We start from the raw sequence: 21,597 nt of genomic DNA, 5'->3' as shown, positions 1-21,597 counted from the left end.
CAGTGCTACAAGCTAGTGAGGGCAGGAATAGGAGGATAGAGCAGATGAATGCATGGCTGAGGAACTGGTGTATGGGCGAAGGATTCACATTTTTGGATCATCAGAATCTCTTTTGGGGTAGAAGCGACCTGTACAAGAAGGACGGATTGCACCTAAATTGGAAGGGGACTAATGTACTGGCAGGGAAATTTGCTAGAACTGTTTGGGAGGATTTAAACTGGTAAGATGGGGGGGTGGGACCGAGGGAGATAGTGAGGAAAGAGATCAATCTGAGACGGGTCCAGCTGAGAACAGAAGTGAGTCAAACAGTCAGGGCAGGCAGGGACAAGGTAGGACTAATAAATTAAACTGCATTTATTTCAATGCGAGGGGGCTAACAGGAAGGCAGATGAACTCAGGGCATGGTTAGGAACATGGGACTGGGATATCATAGCAATTACAAAAACATGGCTCAGGGATGGGCAGGACTGGCAGCGTAATGTTCCAGGATACAAATGCTGCAGGAAGGATAGAAAGGGAGGCAAGAGAGGAGGGGGAGTGGCATTTTTGATAAGGGATAGCATTACAGCTGTGCTGAGGGAGGACATTTCCAGAAATACATCCAGGGAAGTTATTTGGGTCGAACTGAGAAATAAGAAAGGGATGATCACCTTATGGGGATTGTATTTAGACCTCCCAATAGTCAGAGTGAAATTGAGAACCAAGCTTGTAAGGAGATCTCAGCTATCTGTAAGAATAATAGGGTAGTTATGGTAGGAGATTTTAACTTTCCAAACAACGACTGGGAATGCCATAGTGATAAAGGTTTAGATGAAGAGGAATTTCTTAAGTGTGTACAAGACAATTTTTGGATTCAGTATGTGGATGTACCTGTTAGAGAAGGTGCAAAACTTTACCTCCTCTTGGGAAATAAGGCAGGGCAGGTGACTGAGGTGTCAGTGGGGGAGCACTTTGAGGCCAGTGACCATAATTCTATTCGTTTTAAAATCATGTTGGAAAAGGATAGACCAGATCTAAAAGTTGAAGTTCTAAATTGGAGAAAGGCCAATTTTGACGGTATTAGGCAAGAACTTTTGAAAGCTGATTGGAGGCAGATGTTCGCAGGCACAGGGATGACTGGAAAATGGGAAGCCTTCAGAAATGAGACAACAAGAATCCAGAGAAAGTATATTCCTGTCAAGGTGAAAGGGAAGGCTGGTAGGTATAGGGAATGCTGGATGACTAAAGAAATTGAGGGTTTGGTTAAGAAAAAGAAGGAAGCATATGTCAGGTATAGACAGGATAGATCGAGTGAATCCTTAGAAGAGTATAAAGAAAGTAGGACTATACTTAAGAGGGAAATCAGGAGGGCAAAACGGGGACATGAGATAACTTTGGCAAATAGAATTAAGGAGAATCCAAAGGGTGTTTACAAATGTACTAAGGACAAAAGGGTAACTAGGGAGAAAATAGGGCCCCTCAAAGATCAGCAAGGCTCCCTTTGTGTGGAGCTACAGAAAATGGAGGAGATACTAAATTAATATTTTGCATCAGTATTTACTGTGGAAAAGGATATGGAAGACATAGACTGTAGGGAAATAGATGGTGACATCTAGCAAAATGTCCAGATTACAGAGGAGGAAGTGCTGGATGTCTTGAAATGGTTAAAGGTGGATAAATCACCAGGACCTGATCAGGTGTACCCGAGAACTCTGTGGGAAGCTAGAGAAGCGATTGCTGGGCCTCTTGCTGAGATATTTGTATCATCGATAGTCACAGGTGAGGTGCCGGAAGACTGGAGGTTGGCAAATGTGGTGCCACTGTTTAAGAAGGGCAGTAAAGACAAGCCAGGGAACTTAAGGCCGGTGATGTCAGTGGTGGGCAAGTTGTTGGAGGGAATCCTGAGGGACAGGATGTACACGTATTTGGAAAGGCAAGGACTGATTAGGGATAGTCAACATGGCTTGGGAAATCATGTCTCACAAACTTGATTGAGATTTGTGAAGAAGTAACAAAGAAGATTGATGAGGGCAGAGCAGTAGACGTGATCTATATGGACTTCAGTAAGGCGTTTCGACAAGGTTCCCCATGGGAGACTGATTAGCAAGGTTAGATCTCACGGAATACAGGGAGAACTAGCCATTTGGATACAGAATTGGCTCAAAAGGTAGAAGCCAGAGGGTGGTGGTAGAGGGTTGTTTTTCAGACTGGAGGCCTGTGACCAGTGGAGTGCCACAAGGATCGGTGCTGGGTCCTCTACGTTTTGTCATTTACATAAATGATTTGGATGCGAGCATAAGAGGTACAGTTAGTAAATTTGCAGATGACACCAAAATTGGGGTGTAGTGGACAGCGAAGAGGGTTACCTCAGATTACAACAGGACCTTGACCAGATGGGCCAGTGTGCTGAGGAGTGGCAGATGGAGTTTAATTCAGAAAAATGCGAGGTGCTGCATTTTGGGAAAATAAATCTTAGCAGGACTTATACACTTAATGGTAAGGTCCTAGGGAGTGTTGCTGAACAAAGAGACCTTGGAGTGAGGTTCATATCTCCTTGAAAGTAGATAAGATAGTGAAGAAGGTCTCCTTCCTATCGGAAAGATGTTGTGAAACTTGAAAGGGGTTCAGAAAAGATTTACAAGGATGTTGCCAGGGTTGGAGGATTTGAGCTACAGGGAGAAGCTGAACAGGCTGAGGCTGTTTTCCCTGGAGTGTCAGAGGCTGAGGGGTGACCTTATAGAGGTTTACAAAATTATGAGGGACATGGATAGGATAAATAGACAAAGTCTTTTCCCTGGGGTCAGGGAGTCCAGAACTAGAGGGCATAGGTTTAGGGTGAGAGGGGAAAGATATAAAAGAGACCTAAGGGGCAACGTTTTCACGCAGAGGGCAGTACGTGTATGGAATGAGCTGCCAGAGGATGTGGTGGAGGCTGGTACAATTGTAATATTTAAGGGGCATTTGGATGGGTATATGAATAGGAAGGGTTTGGAGGGACATGGGATGGGTGCTGGCAGGTGGGACTAGAATGGATTGGGATATCTGGTCAGCGTGGACAGGTTGGACCGAAGGGTCTGTTTCCATGCTGTACAACTCTATGACTCTATTTGGGTCAAAATGTTTCAAGTGTTCTCCCTCCTTACAGTATTTATAATTTGCTATTTTAAACATGCTTTTGGCATTGTGCCTTAACAATAGCAGTGGCTATAAACAGGCATGAGAAATATCTCAGGAAAAAGATAAAGCAAGAAAGAGATCACCATACTACATACAGCTGGAAAGCAATATTCCAACAATAACAAATTTATGTACAAGATCATAACAGTCAACACACCTGAGACAAGATTCAGCATAAACAACACAAAACAGGACAACAGCTACCATTTTAATAATGAAGAATAGCCAAGAGAAACCGAAGTCAGAAATCAGTTCAGGTCAGAGTGAGTATAACTTATCGTGAGGGACAAGAAAAGGTTTTAAAATGGGTTCTAGGCTTGCACCATGAGGGAATATTTTTGTGGAGCTAGGGAGTGTTATAAGCAACGAGTCGCTAAGCAACTAATTTGAAAAAAAAGAAACCTGCAATAATGGTGCTGAAATCACCTGTTAAGTCCTTTAATTAACACACATTGTAGAAATAATTCTCAGTGCATGCATGAATCAAGGTGCAGAACATGCCATCTGGAGCACAAGAATGGCTGTTTGACTGGCTGTACTGGCCCTCGAAGCTACTACAGACAGCAGGAGAAAACAGAGAAAGGCCTTTCACTGAGGGGAAAGGCATATCCACCACATATACAAGCACACACACCAATACGTATAGACACTCACACCAATAAGTATACACACTCACACATACACAGAGTTATGCTGCGGAGGAGGTAACCACATGGGAGATCAGCACAGTCTCCACAAACTGCCTTATTTGGAGCGACAGGAGGAAGAAGGTGTCCAATTTCAAATAAAAGAGCCCAGTGAAGCAAAAACAACTATCAGTTCTCTGACGCTGTGTTACATGGGTACAGCTATAAATGACCTTATGACCTTATATTTATACATGAGTGTTTGTGTCAGCTGCCTCACATTAGTTGAAGTTGCTATCAGAGGGAATTAATGGAGTCAGCTAATGTCGGTTCACTGAAAACATAGGAAGATAACAGCTAGCCTGAATTTAGCCAGCACTTTGCTGAAATGGCAGCGAGAGAGGAAGAGAATGAAGATCTCCCTCAGCCATTACGGCAGGTTAATTTACTCTGGTTATATCTACAGATGAGAAGGATTACTCACAGGCTATTCTGAGGAAGAAACAGAACTATGTTAAAGTTGTCCCTTCCATGCTTACCTGGCTCAGATTTACTGGATCTGGTAATATATTTTACTGTTTAGAATTTGTTTCTCATGGAAAAAATACATCTGAAGCAAAGCATACTATTCTCCGATAGTAATTTATTTGTTGCTATCATAACCCGTCTCACCAGCATGAACAGAGACTTCACCCTGGTGAGATGGGTTATGATAGCCAACAAGTAAACCTCCAATGCACTTAACATGGGCATTTATGGATGTTACAGAAGAGGAGGTCATAAACAGCACGAGGTGCTAACCATTGTAATATCCACAATGTTCCTGGATGCATGATTATAACCACAACTGCTCACTATGGCTACTTGTTTATTTGAACCACTGAGAAAGTACTGTATGCTAATAACATTACAGCCAACACCAATGTGCTGACCTTGTACCATCATGTCCTTCAGAAAAGGTACAATCCCAGGATAATTAAGTCATTTGAAGCATTCGTCAATTCAAACACAAACACTTCAGTGGGCATAAGCAAGTTCATTTCACATTCTTTCATGATTTGTAAGTGCATTTATTGCCTGTGTCCTAAATTGTTCTTGAGAAGAACAGATGGTATAGAAACAGGATAAGGCTGTTCGGCTAAGTGAGCCTGGTCTGCCAGTCAATAGAATCATAGCTGATCCAATATTCATCATGTCCACTTTCCTGCGCTTTCCCCATAACCCTCGATTCCCCTACTGATAAAAAATATAGACAAAAACTCTGCTCCCACAGCTCTCTGTGTCAAGGTAGTGGTGAGCACCACCTTAAACCTTGTGGTTTATATAACTTCACCGTGCTGGTAGGAAGGCAGTTCCAGTCACAGTGAAGGATTTGTGATATATTTCCAAGCCAGGGTGAGTTGCAGGGGAATTTGCAGGTGGTGGTACTCTCGTCTATCTGCTGTGCTTGTTCTTCTGATGGTAGTGGTCAGGGGTTTGGAAAGTGCTGTTGACAGAGCCTGGGTGAGTTGCTACAGTGCTAAGTGAATACAGGTCCAGTTGAACCACACTTCTGGCCTCTTGTGGGCACCGATGAGGATCTTTCATAAAAACAGCAAATAACTTTCCTTGCTGCACTATGCAATGTTGTCCGGATAAAGTGCTGAATCCTAATAAGCACTACGGCATGTTCATGCAACAGGATCTGCTTCCATTCTTCATTCTGCTGTATAGCACTAGTGGGAAAAGCTCAGATGGTATCAACATCTCTCAGGCACCTGCCTACGGATGCTGATGCCCATTGATTAAGATTGGTTTCAACGTCCTCAGAAACGCAATGGGTCCAGCAATCGAGCAGGGAGTCTAACGCCTTGCAAGGCTACAAACTATTGTATAGAAACAAGTCAGTGCAGCCTCCCCATCCATTAAGGCCTCAACAAATGTGTCCAAATACTAACTGGGAATCAGGCAACCCCTTCAAAGCCATGTGCTTAAACTTTGACAGTACACCCTAATCGTCAACAGACTTGAACGTTCACAAAGACTCACAAACACTATGTAAGAGTTAGAACTCGGAGCATCCCAGGCTTCAAACTTACATGCAGCTCCTGAAATGTTTTGGCTGCATTTGCACAAACCACGGTGGATACAAATACCTGATGCACAAACAACAAAACAGAAGTTACCCAGAACATCAACAAAACATACAACAACTCAATGGCCGATTCACAAGTAAGAATGTGGTACCACAGCGATGGATTCCACTACTCAGGAACAGGGTGTCTGGACAGAAGAGATAGGGAAGAAAACGTTCCCACTGGAGGGCGGGTCAAAAAGCAGAGAATTCTGGTTTATGCTGAATGGCAAAAGAACCACAGGAAAACCTTTTTATGCAACGACTGATCCAGGATCTGGAAATGTGCTGCCTGAGAATGTGGTTGAGGAAGATTCAATCATGGCTTTCAAAAGGAAATTGGATCATTATATGAAAAGGATAGATTTACAGGGCTCTGGGGAAAAGATGGGGGGAGTGGGGCGAGTTGATTTATAGAGGGTCAGTATGGATATGATGGGCCTAGTGGCAAGCATTCAATGATTTCTTTTTTGATTTCAGATAAAATGATCAGTTTTATCCACAGAATGTAAAGTCATAGTTGTTGCTCCACATATGCATCAGCCACAAGAAGAAAAAACCTCAACTTAGATGCCATTATAAGTTTTGGACACAAAAGCATAGATGCTTTCATAGATATCCTGCAGAAAAAGGCGATAGGGCCTGCACCCCATTGCTCCCAGCAAATTAAACAGGCCCAGCCTCTGGCTTCCCAGCTCATCTCTGAGGATGGAACTAAATGTCGCACAGTGACTATAATATTGCACAAATAATAATTCCTTAATCTCAGCTAATAGCAACTGCTTGGTGAAACTGTCTGTGCGGTTGGTACTGCAGTCTAAAGGTTACAATGGACCAAGCTGTTGCAAATAAGTTCTTTTTTCTGGTGTTACATGCATGACAGGAAGAAGATTTAATATCACTGGAAAGTGTGATCCTTCCAAACATGAAGTGTAATGTTAAAAGCAATCAGCGTGTTGTTGAATAATTGGCCTCATGTCATAATACTGATTCTCAGCTCAGACAAGAAATCTAGGAAATATGTCCAGTGCACTTTACAATGAGCTTCATTGTTATGGTTCTGGAGCCCACTATCCAATATCAGGATAGATAAACACTTGGTAATAAAGGGATCCTCTAGATACAGGAGATAGTGTTAGCATTGAGTCCAAAAGATATCTAGGGCAGTCCGTAACTCTGTGTCATGCAATAATCAGGTAATTTTCAGATGAGGCACAGTCCAGTCAGGCAGTTACGATTCTGTTGTGTGACATTCTGTGATGCTTTGTTACAAGGGAAGAGAATTCTGTTCACACATCTAAGTGTGTATGACTTTATCGCTTATCTCAGCCTGATCCTCCATAGCAGCATAACCATCACATTATACAGATTCCGGGCTGAGACCAGAATCTCTGGTATAACCAGCTGCTTGACACAGATTACAGAGGCAGCATTCTTTTGTGATATTCATCAGCAACATTGCATTACTGATAAAAGCTGTGCCATAGAGTTGTATGGCATCGAAACAGATCCTTTGGTCTAACTCGTCCATGCTAACCAGATATCCAAAATTAATCTAGTCCCATTTGCCAGCATTTGGCCCATATCCCTCTAAATCCTTCCTATTCATGTACCCATCCAGATGCCTTTTAAATGTTGTTATTGTACCAGCCTCCACCATTTCCTCAAGCAGCTCATTCCATACACGCACCATACTCTGAGTGAAAAGGTTGCCTCCTTAGGTCCCTGTTATATCTTCCCCCTCTCACCTTAAACATATGCCCTCTAGCTTTGGACCCCCTTACGTTGGGAACAGCACCTTGGCTATGTATCCTACCCATGCCCCTCATGACTTTATAAACCTCTATAAGGCCATCCCTCAAACTCCGAAGCTCCAGGGAAAACAGCCGCAGCCTATTCATCCTCTCCCTATAGCCAAAACCTCCAATCCCAGCAATACCCTTGTAAATCTTTATGGCACCCTTCCAAATTTAATAACATCCTTCTTATAGCTGGGAGACCAGAATTCCGAAAGTGGCATAACCAATGTCCTGTACAGCTGCAACATGACCTTCCAAGTCCTATACTCAATGCACTGGCCTATAAAGCCAAGCGTAACAAATGCCTTTTTGACTATCCTGCTTACTGTGACTCCACCTTCAATACATTATTTTGACAAAGCATTAAACAAGTTGCATACAAACTGAATTTGTATGACAGCCATGATTGGAATATTTTCAATGATAGTTCCCTAAAAACAATTTACTCCAACTTTAATCTTTGCCCTCATGTCAACAGAACATTAATCTAACAGGTTGCTTATTTTGACCAGCCAAAACAAAATTACCTGAACATATAAAGATGCCTGCCTTATGTGTATAATTTTTCCTGTGACAGTCCCCATATATCTTTTCCCCATGGGCATATGGACATTCAAAATGCCATTTTCGATTAATTGCGCACAGATTTCATATACTTATACAAAAAAACGTTTGGTGGCCTCTTCGCTTGCACGGAACTTTTAATTTGCAGCTGGGATCAAGTTTTAAAAAGGACCCAGGCTAAATCATCCTATCTGATCTTAATAGACTCCAAATGAAGGGCTTTTGCCCAAAACATTGATTTTCCTGCTCCTCAGATGCTGCCTGACTGCTTTTCCAGCACCACTCTAATCTTGCCTCGTCCAAATGGATACAGACAGGCTAGTGGAACAGAGCAATGGCAGAGAAGTATGAGGTGAGTCCTTAGGGTGGGAAGAACAGAGAGAGACAATGCATCCTAAATACTACAATTGTAAAGGAGCTGCAAAAACGGAAATCTGGAGTGCTTGTGTAAAAATCTCTCAAGAGGTTAGGACAGGTTAGCAAAACAGATATAGGGATTCCCAACTTCATAAATAAACAGTACAAATTACAAAAGCCAGGACGTTGTGCTAATTAAAACTAGTTAGAGTACTGTGTCCAATTCTGGGCATGACACTTTAGGTTTCGGAGAGGCTCCTGGGATGAGGGATTGCTGTAGTGCAGATAAGAGTGGAGATGATGGGATTGTTCTCCTAACAGAAAGAAGAGGATATTTGACAGAGATGTCTAAAGTAATGAGGTTTAGATACAGTAAATGAGAAGGAACTGTTTGTAATCTGAAGATTTGATAACCAGAGGGTACAGACTGAAAGTGAATAGCAAAAAAAAATGGTGACACAAGGAAGAAACCTTTTTCTGTAATGAGTGAATTACAAAGTAGACCATTCCACCAATTCAGTTGATGCATTTCTGTGTTCTAGGATACTATTTATAATATTGGTCACCTTATATAAGGGCAAATGTAAAGTGCTGAAGGCATTTCAGCGGTTTACCAGACTAATACCTGGATTGGAAAACACTCGACTTATATCCACTGGAGTTTAGAACAGATGATTTGATTGAAACAGGTCAGAGTGCCGAGAAGATTTTGTTTAATCATCATTAAAGCTATAGCTGGTCACAGATTTCTGCCTACAGTGGGTAACAGCCCAGAAAATGGAGTGACCTTTGAAATTGGATAAGGTGAAAATAATCTTTTCATTGTAATAAAGAAATGCTAGAGAAAGGTTTCACTCTGTTCTTCCAGTAATTTACAGCAAATTTGTTCTATTATGTAAAAGCAAATTTATATCCTTTTTAATACTCACTTGTCAATTGCCTGTATATGAGCAGAAAGTCAGCTCTTGAACTTAGATGCAAGTCGGACCTCTGAGACAGTAGGAAGTGCTTCCCCAAGAACATATGATCCTATTTATTAAAAGTTAATAGTGCAGCATTGTACCATCCACTCAGCACTTGGCTAATATTCTGAATTACTCTTCACAGCTTGACAACAGCATCTTACACTTTATAATGCTTCTCATATTGGACATGTTGGAGTCTTCGATGTGAGAGAAGACTAGATAATTGAAACAATTACAGAAATGCTGAAAGTGCAGAGGGAAAGATTGATTACTGGCTTTTTTTTAAATATCCACAGTGTAGATGTCTACAGCCCATAGAGGTTGAAGAAATTAGGAGAGGTCATAAATAGCTTTTTAATCTTCGGAATGATCTCTATGACATCTCTATGACTAATAATAGAAATGTGAGGAAATTAGTGCTCAGAATGACATAACTGACATTAAGGAATAAGAAAATGAACGGCCAGTGGAGAAATAATCATGAAAATATTAATAGTCAGAGAAGTACTTGTTTATAATAATGCAGGCTGGATGGGCCAAAGGGCCTTTTCCTGTGTTGTAGACTTGAATGGCTCTATTATTGATGTTCAGAGCAAGTGAACATGACAATAGTTTTGGGTGTGAGAGAAACATTAAATGTTAGCATAGCGAGAAAAGGGGAGTTAAAATTCACTTATAGAGTCGTAAAGCATGGAAACAGACCCTTCAGTCTAACTAGCCCATGCTAAACATGTTCCCAAACTAAACCAGTCCCACTTGTATGCATTTGGACCATATCCCTCCAAATTGTTCCTATTCACGCACTTATCCAAATGTCTTTTAAATGTTGTAACTGTACTCACATCCACCACTTCCTTGGCAGTTCATTCCACACATGAACTCTCTGTGTAAAAAAGTTGCCCCTCATATCCTTTTCAAAACTTTTGCTTTTCACCTAATTTTAAACTCCCCCAACCTAGAGAGAAAAACCCTTGCTGTTCACTTTATCTATGCCGCTTTCAACCTCCTTCAGTAAAAAAATCCCAGTTTATCTTTATAACTCAAACCCTACATTCCCAGGTACATCCTATTCTTTCCCAAACACTCACCAGTTTAACAATATCCTTCCTATAGCAGGGTGACCAGACTGCACACAGTATTCCAGGACAGGCCTCACCAATGTCCTGTATAACCTCAACATGACATCCTAACCCCTATACTCAAAGATCTGAGCAATGTAGGTAAGCGTGCCAAACACTTTCTTAACCATCCTGTCTACCTGTGTCATAAATTTCAAAGAATTATGTACCTGAACCCCTAGGTGTCTCTGTTCTACAGCACTACCCTGGGCTCTACCAACAATTGAAAAACTGCTGTCCTTGTTTGTATTACCAAAATGCAATACCTCATATTACCCAAATTAAACTTCTTCTGCCACTCCTTAGCCCATTGACCCAAGTAATAAAGTTCTCTTTGCAAACTTAAATAACCTTCTTCGCTATCTTTTGGTGTCATCTGCAAATGTACTAACCATATCTCCCATATTCTCATCCAAGTCGTTTTCATAAATGATAAACAAGAGTGGATCCAGTACCCATTCCGGTGGAATACCACTGATCACAGGACTCCAGTCCAAAAAACAAAACTCCACCCACCACCTTCTGTCTCCTACCATCAAGCCAATGTTGTATCCAGTTGACAATCTCACCTGAAATCCCATGCGATCTAACTTTACTAATTAGTCAACCATGCAGAACCTTGTCAAAGGCTTTACTGAAGTCCATCTAAACAACTTGGTGACCTGCACTGTTGGGGATATTGGAAGCCACTTAAATCCTAAAATCCTCTTTCTTCGTGTCAAATCATTCTATACTCTTCTCCCTATCTCTCAAACTATACAAGCGTCCCTTGAAGTCTGTTTCTCTAATTCCAGTCTCTTGTGCACACCTTTGACTAAGCTCTCCTAACATAACTTATCTTTATTCATTATGCTTCTGTAAAGTACCCAGATGTTATCTATGCCAAAAGAGTTAAATAAATTCAGGCGATTGCTTCTAAAATTAGCTTGACAATTTTACTTTGTTTGAGTGGCCACGGATCTACTGCACAACACTGGTTTAATTCAACTATAAATGACAATCTTATACAAACTCAAGCTGACTGATGTAAGCCATGTACGAAATGTTACACTGATGTAGTAAGGAGTGCTGTACGGAGGTTCAGTCTAATGAATCTGAACAACAAGTATTATTATGTAAGTGTTGAACAGGAAAAAGCTGTCATTTACAATCATAATGCTATCTACCCACCCACAGTCATGTGATTAGGGAGCAAAATTTGGAAAATTTCCCTTTTGTGACTCAATGTAATCCCAGAAGGCTGCACTATCCCAGATATTTAAGACACAGAATCTATTCCTGGACAAACTGATCTCTTCCCAACCAGAAACTGAGCCAGTTCTCACTGGAAGATACAAAGTGATTTGGTATTCATTGCAGAGGCCAGCAAAGACTTCTCTTAGAAACTTAATTACTTTGTACTACTTCTGTTTAAACCTATCCCATACAGTCAACAATATTTACAGCTTGGCTTGAAATATATAATTTGACAGCATGCTGTTTTTCTATCTATCAGAACTGTCAATCCTAGTGAAGTGCACAATATGAAACACAGTAAGTTTCAGTTCACAGGAGATATGGGTCCCTTTGCCATGCTGTTGCAAGCATGAACAAAGTGCAGTGGGGAAGCCCAAATTGTAACAATGCTTGGCAGTCAAAGTGGAATGACCATCACCTACAAATTAAAAGCAGGCTGTTCTAAACCTAAACTTATTACACATCGTCAAAAACAAGATCTCACAAATTTAGGGATCAGATTTTAGGATTGGTTGTCTGATTCTGAACTAAAACGATCATGCAAAGCTGTTCATAGACCTAAACTGAATGTTGTAAAAAGAGAGGATCAGCTAAATGGGCTATAAACTTAAATGCGCACTTTCTTGCTGGAAGAGTTGTTTGCAGGTATTAATTCCTCATTCCTGACGAAGGACTTTTGCCCGAAACGTTGATTCTCCTGCTCCTCGGATGCTGTCTGACCTGCTGTGCTTTTCCAGCACTACTCTAATCTTGACTCTAATCTCCAGCATCTGCAGTACCCACTTTCACCTGTAGGTATTAATGTCAGTACCTGTAAAGTGCGTACTGTTAAGGCCTTTGCATAGATTTTACTTTCACAAAAACTCAATGAAACTTATGAACTCCAAAACAACAAAATAAATAATGAGACACAGCATGAAACAATAAACATAATGGATGATTCAGACACCCAGACTTAAAAGAGTGATTCCTGGTCTGAGCCAAGTTAGAAAATATTAGAAGAAACAACAGTAAGGGTTCTCGAATTAACATTATTGTTAAGAATTAGGAAAGTGGTAAAGTGGTTTATATTGTTGTTCTTAATAATTATCCTGACGATGAGTGCATTTGAAGGGTAACTCATGTCAACACAGATGAAAGCTGGTCCAAAGATAAACTATCATGCAACATGGAGTATGCCAGTCCTGAACAGCAGAGTGATTTCATCGAACATAGCTATTTCAAATTTAAAAGTTTTCAGAGTATTTAATAACAATCAAGCTCAGATTTCTGATATGCCTGAAATGTCGACTCTCCTGCTCCTCAGATGCTGCCTGACCTGCTGTGCTTTTCCAGCAACACACTTTTCGACTCAGATTCTAACAGTCAAATCCTTACTTGGTGAAGGAAGATCAGGAGGTCTTCTTATAACGGTACAGGACCTGGAGTACAGTACTGTGTGCAGCTTGGTCATCTTATTTAACATGGATGTACTTGTATTGGAAGCACTAGTGAGATTCCTGCGTTGAAAGGTTGAGCAGGTTGGAGTTATACTAGTTGCAGTTTAGAAGTCTAGACTGGATTCCCTACAGTGTGGAAACAGGTCCTTCGGCCCAACCAGTCCACACCACCCCTCTGAAGAGTAACCCATTTCCCTCTGACTAATGCACCTAGCATTATGGGCAATTTAGCATGGCCAATTCACCTGGCCTGCGGTAGGAAATCGAAGCAAACCCACGCCGACACAGGGAGAATGTGCAAACTCCGCACAGACAGTCACCCCGAGGCTGGAATCGAACCTGGGACCCTGGGGCTGTGAGGCAGCAGTGCTAACCACTGCGCCACCGTGCCATCCTAAGAGAGGAGTATAAGAGATTATCTTATTGAGATGATTTTATCAAAACACCATGGAGCTTGACAGCGTGGATGCTGAGAGAATATTTCTTCATATGGAAGAATCTAGAAGTAGGAAGCCACAACTTCAAAATATAGGCTCTCCTCTTTAAGATGTGAATAATGGAGAGGTTCCTCTCAGATGGTCATTAATCATTGGAATGGTCTTTCACATAGAGCAATGGAGGATGCGACATTGAATATATTCACAGATGAGTTAGATATTTTTTAATCATCAAGGCAATCAAAGGTTATGGGTAGCACACAGGAAAGTGGTGCACTTAACACCAGCCACGATCTTATTGAATGTCGGAGCAGACTCAAGAGACCTACCTCTGTATTTATTTTCTAATATGTTTATGTAGTCTGGTAGAAGCTTACTCTGTGATCTAAACTAAGATCCTGCTAGATTTCATCTTTACGATATAGGGAGTAAAATCTAGTTGGAAAGTGATTTTTGCCTTCATCTTTTGGTTACCAATACAATAGGAGCTCGTTTCTTTCACAGGAGAACTTCCTTTCAGAACTTTGCTCAAACAGCAAGTGCATATCAAAAGAGTGAGTAAAATTGAAATGCACGATAAAGTATAGGAACAAAGGTAAGCCATTTAGCTCCTCAAGACTAAGCTTCTGCTCCTTCAATGAAATCCTGAACAATGTGCAACCTAATTCCATATAACTACTGTTGACAAAAATCTGATTACCTGAGTTTTAAAATTAACAACTGAATTTGAGCCAAGTGCAATTTGCAGAACTGAGTTAGTTCCAAATCGCTAGAGCCCTTTGAATTAGATAGTGTTAGCTTGCTCATTGCTGAAGGGTCTGGCTCTAATTATCAGACATTGCCCCCAGTCCTAGATTCTACAACAAGCCAATATAACTTTTTCCAATCCATCCTGTCTCTTCCCTTAATATCGTCAGTATCAAGTTCTGGGGAGTACAGCTTGATTTGAGATTTTGCCCCCATAAGATATTTTACACGATGTGACAACACTTCCGTTATCTCTTGTAAAATAATAAACTAGACATGATATTGTGGTATTGAAGAACCAGTCAGACATTTATTACAGATGGTTATTATGTTCAAATATTTCAATAACAGACATATTAATGTCTGGGCCAAAATTAAGCTCTTAGGCTTTATAGAAGCTTTCATGCCTCAAGTGATACTAGTTAAAATGGAGTTGGAGATCTTTAAACCATCAAATCGTTTGCTCTGATACAGTGATAATATCATTAGCTCTCAATGGTTCAGTGACCGTGAGCCCTCTTTGGGTGCACTGGTAATGTACCTACCACTAGACGTGGAGGCCCAGGTTCATGTCCCACCTGCTCCAGCAGTGTGCAATAACATTTCTGAACAGGTGGATCAGAAAAAAAAACAGGTAGGCAACGCAGACTGAACTTATTTATTTGCACCCAATAGCATAATTCTTGGAATCTAGTTGGCACTGTGACAAACCACCACCACACTCTATCCCAAGGTCAATATATTCTTGGTTAAGATCTGATACCGAGAACAATTCATAGTACGCCCAGTAAGGTTTATAAGCAAGGCATTGTGCAGCTGAATCATGCCTTCTACTCACTTTTATTTATAATCTAGACATAAAGACCATTATTCCATTAGTGCTTTACAGTTATATTCTCTACTGGTCCATAATCTGTGTATTCCAACACAGCAGAGTTACAGCTGCACAGCAGCCAAAATTCTGATGACAATTAGGTCTTATACTTTTCTGGATATTAATTTCTTCCTTCATTATCCACCAAATTCCTCTCTTGCCTACCTGCTTGAAAACTGAGACTCCCTGTCAGGTACACTTCAGCACACTCTCTTACCCCCAAACAGTCATGTATAACCCTAGACATTGAGCCACACTCAAGTTCCATTCCCATTCTCAGCTGTCTATCTTTGTCAGGATCCTTGTCCCTGTCAGGATTATAAGAGTACCTACATCATTTGGAGTTCAAACTTATACCACTGGGTCATGGATAATTGGAGATTATGTTTAAATCCTGGCCTTGCCCACAACGCTCCCCATGAAAAGTTTTTTTTTAAATTATGGCATGCTTTACATAGTTACCAAACCCTAATCCAATGATATAAAAGCAAAATATTGCAGATGCTGGAGATATAAACTAAAACCAAAAAGTGCTGGAGAAACTCAGCAGCTCTGGCAGTGTGTGTGGACGGAGGGAAACAGAGTTAACATTTCAAGTCCATCAAAACTCTTCTTTAGAAGATTTTATCAAATCTTTGAAGGTTCTAGGTTTACAGGAGTCCATTGCAAATTACTTTAGCAAATCAAGAGGTATTTGATGCCTTTTGGACAGCACACAAAATTTATGTATTAAAAAGTTACATTTTAAATGTATCTAAGAGACAAAATGGCACAAATTTTGAACAGAATAAAAAAGACTGTTGATAACTACTGTCTTGTACAATGCAACAAAGACAAGCGTAGCAAGTTACTTAATTGAAAGCACTGTATGTACAACACAAAGTAACATCTGTATAATTATCCACTTGAGCACAGCATGAACTGTGCCTTCTGACACATCACCTGAACTATAATGCAATCAAATTGGTAACACTGGTTTGGACGTCCGTTGCAATGGTTGGCCAACATAAGCAATGATAAGAGTCCAGAATTAGAAGAGTGTGGATATATTAGAGGACTATAGGGCTGCAGTGGTTACAGAGGGAGGGAAGGATGATGCCATTGAGGGATTTGAAAACAAGGTTGACAAGTTGGAAAATAGGATCTAATAGTGCAGTGGTAATGTTGGTACCTCTTGACTAAGAGGTCTGGGTTCAAGTTCCACCTCCTCCAGATGTATGCTACAACATGTCTGAGCAGATTGTTTTTTTTTACGGCCAGCACAGTGGCAGAGTTAGCATAGCTACCTCACAGCATCAGGCACTCGGGTTCGATTCCAACCTCAGGAGACTGTCTGTGGGAGTCTGCAAAATCGCCCTGTGTCTGCTTCACTTTCCACCCACAGGCCAAAAATGTGCAGGTTAGGCGAACTGGCCAGACTAGATTGTCCTGTAGTGTCCAAGGATATGCAGGTTAGATGGATTAGTCATGGTAAATGCCAGGTTACAGAGGGGTTGGTCTGGATGCTATATGGATGGTGGGTATAGCCTCGATGGGCAAATGAATTCTTGTGGCACGTAGGAATTCTATAATTCTAAAATCAGGGCATTGCTTAACTGGAAGCCAATTTGGTCAGAAAGCAAAGGGGTGAATGGGATTGGGGATGATTCAGTACACGGGCAGCACAGGTGACCTCAGGTTTACCTTAAAGAAGATAGGATGTGGAAGACATGCAGCCAAGGGTGCGGTCAGAATAGTCAATTTGTGGTCATAAAGGTGGGGATGGGGGGGTGCAACAGCAGATGAGCTGTGGCAGGGTACTGCAACCAACCTCATCGACGTGGAAATAGACAGCCTAAGTGATGCAGTCTTCTGGTCAGATGGTCATCATGAAATTCAAATACAACAGGCAAGAAGGCGAATAAAGTAGTGCAACCAGGGAGTGGAGTGGAGCCGGGCTCTAAGGAAGGGAGTCTGAAGTGGTTACATAAGAGAATGTCTAACTATATTCCCTATTGGCAGCTGGACGTAAATATATAAACAGTTAAGTGGCCACCCATCCTCTGAGCTGTGGTGGTGTGTTGCAGTTCACTTCAGGGAGTCTGTGGTTGCTTGGCAACATATTCTTTTACATGTATGTAGTACTCTGGAGCTATGGATAGTGATGACAGAGGCTCCAAGTTTGTTTCCAACATACTGCTGACCAGGAAACACTCTGCTCTGTTCTTATCTGCCATCGGTATGTACTAGAAGGACCTTTACAGGTCGATAGTCACCCTTGTTTGACTGCGTTATGAACCCAGCCATGGAGTCGGAGGGTGGAGATCTGAAGCTGCAGCTCAGAGACAGAGTCGGTCCACCTCCCCAGTGGTGCACATCTATTCTAAATCATCTCTAATCTGTTGTTCCCAAAGTAACCGGAAAGGGACCCACAACAAAAAAAAGAGGTGAAAGAAATCACCCATGAGACTAAACTGCTTCATTTGGGATTTTATTTCCCAGAAGTCAGGACAAAAGCTGTGAGGCATATCTTAACTTTTAAAACCGTGCATCATCTCAGGAGCAAGAGAATGCAACCAACCTCCGTTACCATAGAAACTGCAGGCAATCATCATCATAAAGGAATCAACCCAAAATGCCATTCCTCTCTGATCCTTACACATTCCTCAGCCCTGCTCACAGATCCAGCGAATGTACAGACAACATGCATTGCCATGTTCAAAGTGAACTGTTAACAGAAAGTGAGCAGCTTTACATTGTTGGCCTAAATAAATTATAAATGCAGTGTCCAAAGCTGCTGATAGTCATTCATGCTTCAGATTTACTCTGGAATTATTGGAAACCTGATGTTAGAAGTCATTGTAAATGAAATACACGTTAAAATGGGGTTTTGTTTGTTATTGTGTTCAACATTCGTTGATCATTGTACGATCCCTGAAATACCAATAACTTTAAAAAATATATTTGAATTCAAAGTTTGTGAGAAGATTTGTAGCTCGGGTGCTCGTTGTTGTGGTTCTGTTCGCCGAGCTGGGAATTTGTGTTGCAGACGTTTCGTCCCCTGTCGAGGTGACATCCTCAGTGCTTGGGAGTCTCCTGTGAAGCGCTTCTGTGATCTTTCCTCCAGCAGTTATAGTGATCACTATAGTAATCACTATAAATGCCGGAGGAAACATCACAGAAGCGCTTCACAGGAGGCTCCCAAGCTCTGAGGACGTCACCTAGACAGAGGACGAAACGTCTGCAACACAAAGTCCCAGCTCGGCGAACAGAACCCCAACATTATATTTGAATTTCCAATTACTTAAAGGATCACAGAACAACAGCTCAAGTTTTAAGACTTTTACTACAACAAACAAATCAAAAGTAACACTCGTTAATAGGAATTTTATACTTTAAATGGGGGAAAGATTCCCTATAGGACCTTTAAAATGACTAACAATCACACGCCACCATTATATTTTACACCATCCCTTAACTTCACACTTTATTTTCCCAGATCCTGTCCAAATTAATTCTCTATCCCCAATGGCCTACTTCCTTTTTCCTTTGCCGGTTGGTTAACTTCTAATTCCAGAATCCTCACAGATTCTGTCCCTTCCACCAGAGCATTAGCTCACAGCCACAGTCTGCACAATGAACAATAAAACCAACATTCGCTCTCTGCTTCAGGGCTAGGACTGGCTGCCTCTATCTCCTACTCTCTGCCTCTCACAGGGCTGCACCTGACCTTTGTCTAGAATTTCAGGGTTACCTTGGGAACCATGTAAACCAATACTAAAATGGCTTTCTACCATCTTCTCCCTTCCCAAAGCTCAGCTCCATGACAATGTGTATCGAATGGACCTTGTATCCAGACAGAAATGCTAACTTCCTAGCATAGAAATCCAGATAGAAATGCTAGCTTTCTTCTATCCTCCCCAAGCAGGAACTAGTTGACTCAAAGGACAGATTGCCTATTCCTGCTCTTAGGTCTCAATGTTACATTACAGGACTGACTGCACGAATGTGAAATCACATTACAGGACAGACTACCAGGGTTAAAATGCCACAAGACTGACTGCAAGGGTTGCAATGCTGTACTACAGAACTGACTTTTGGAATATTTTGTGCAACTCTGGTCCCCTGCTTATAGAAAGGTCATTATGAAACTAGAAAGGGTTCAGAAAAGATTTACAAGGATGTTGCTAGGGTTGGAGGGTTTGAGCTATGGGGAGAGGCTGAACAGGCTGGAGCTGTTTTCCCTGGAGCATTGGAGGCTATGGGGTGACCTTTACAGAGGTTTATAAAATCATGAGGTGTCTGGATAGGGTAAATAGACAAGGTCTGTTCCCTGGGGTGAGGGAGTCCAGAACTAGAGGGCATAGGTTTAGGGTGAGAGGGGGAAGATATAAAAGGCACCTAAGGGGCAACCTTTTCACGCACAGGGTGGTGCATATATGGAATGAGCTGCCAGATAAATTGTGGAGGCTGCTACAATTACAACATTTAAAAGATATCTGGATGGATATATGAATAGGAAGGGACATGGGCCAAGTGCTGGCAAATGGGACTAGATAAATTTAGGATATCTGGTTGGCATGGACGAGTCAGACCAAAAGGTTTGTTTCCGTGCTGTACATCTTTATGACTCTATGACTACAGGGATGCAAGGTCACATTACAGACTGACAGCAGGAGTGTGTGATTACATGAAGGCCTCACTCCAGGGATGCAATGCTACACTACAGCAATGATTGCAGGGGAGTACAAGGTCATATTACAAGACTGACTGCTGGGGTTACAAGGTCACATTATAGCACTAATTATAGGGATTGTAATGTCACATTACAGGACTGACGGCTGAAAGGGATGCATGGTTGCAATACTCAAGCAAGTTCAGGAGTTGCAAGATCACATTACACAAACAATTTCACAAAATGCAAGGTCAAATTAAAGAGTGACTGGTGGCATAACGCCCTTGAGAATATTCACCAAAAACCTATGACAGTTGTAACAGCATGGAAGACTGCAACCATCAAAAAAAACAGCAAGTAACAATATACCTTGTAATTCCCAGCAAATATTGGAAGGTACCAGGTCACCAGGGAAAGCCAATTACCCAGGAGTAGGAGAAAACACAAAGTAAATTTTTAAAAAGTGGTGTTTGTAACTGGATTGCAATAACACCCAGTAAAGAGAAAAAAAATTATTTATGGTAGTCATGTTCTTAGATTAGGAAACTTCAAAATAATAAATCGATTCAACAGGGTAGAGACAGAGAAACCACTTCCATGAGCGCAAGAAATCAAGATACATAGGTCCACAGGTTACAAATGGGTTTCATTCTAGAGTTCATCCGCAAGTCTATTTGCACCTAAGTCGGAACAATGCAACATAAAGTAGTTATTCATTAATACAGGAAATGTTCAAATGTCGGATATTTAAAATCACACCCCTGGATGGGATCATGTTGACAAGTTGAGTGTTTGTAAGTTAGATTTTCATAAATTGTAGACTCCTGGAGTTGTAACATGAGTTAAGCAATTCAACAGTGAAATCAAGAAGTACTTATTTACACAAAGTGTGGCTCAAATCTGAAACTCAATCTGACAGAAAGTTGTGAATGCTGTGGGTCAACTAAATTATCAAAATTTAAATCAATACGTTTTTATTGATCAGGAATATTAAGGGTCATGGCTCAAAAGGTGGATAAATATGTAGATCATTTATAATATAAAGGGAAAGGAAACTCGGGGTGAACGAATGGCCTACCTCTGTTCCGAGATCTCAAAACATCAATAGTTTGCTTCAATGATTGCTCCTCCATCATAAGGTCAGAAGTGGGAATGTTTGCTGATGATTGCCCAATTAGCAGTCCACATCCAAATGCAGCAAGATGTATACTCCATCTGGGATTGTGCTGGCAAGTGACAAATAATATTCACACCATGAAAGTGCCAATCAATAACCACCTTCAAGAGAGAATTCAACCATCGCCCCTTGACAGTCAATGGCATTACCATTTGTTATAAATTTGAAGGCATGTACTGTACCTCTTAAGAGATGGTGAATGCTGTTCTGCACTGAGAGATTACAAGCACCTGTGTATATGAGTAGCTAGCAGTCTCAGAGTGTATTGGAAAATTGAAAGTATGTAACATTTGGCTGTGAAATGGATACCTGAGTTGGTTTCTGTTTTGACAACA

General features: G+C 41.2%; 1 protein-coding gene across 3 annotated transcripts in view; it reads right to left on the bottom strand.

Moving 5' to 3' along the window:
• Positions 1 to 21,597, bottom strand: part of elovl5 (ELOVL fatty acid elongase 5) — a 112,681-nt gene that overhangs the window by 62,958 nt on the left and 28,126 nt on the right. Inside the window, exon 2 of one of the 3 annotated variants that reach the window (XM_072560338.1) lies at positions 21,164 to 21,311. The exons of the other annotated variants lie outside the window; for them this stretch is intronic. The gene's annotated coding sequence lies outside the window, so the exon portion shown is untranslated. The remainder of the gene's footprint in view (positions 1 to 21,163; positions 21,312 to 21,597) is intronic. 3 annotated transcript variants of the gene reach the window in all.

This window comes from Chiloscyllium punctatum, chromosome 3 (genome assembly GCF_047496795.1).
Source record: "Chiloscyllium punctatum isolate Juve2018m chromosome 3, sChiPun1.3, whole genome shotgun sequence".
In the NCBI taxonomy this organism is placed as follows: Eukaryota; Metazoa; Chordata; class Chondrichthyes; order Orectolobiformes; family Hemiscylliidae; genus Chiloscyllium; species Chiloscyllium punctatum.
This window is presented reverse-complemented; position numbering and strand designations above follow the sequence as displayed.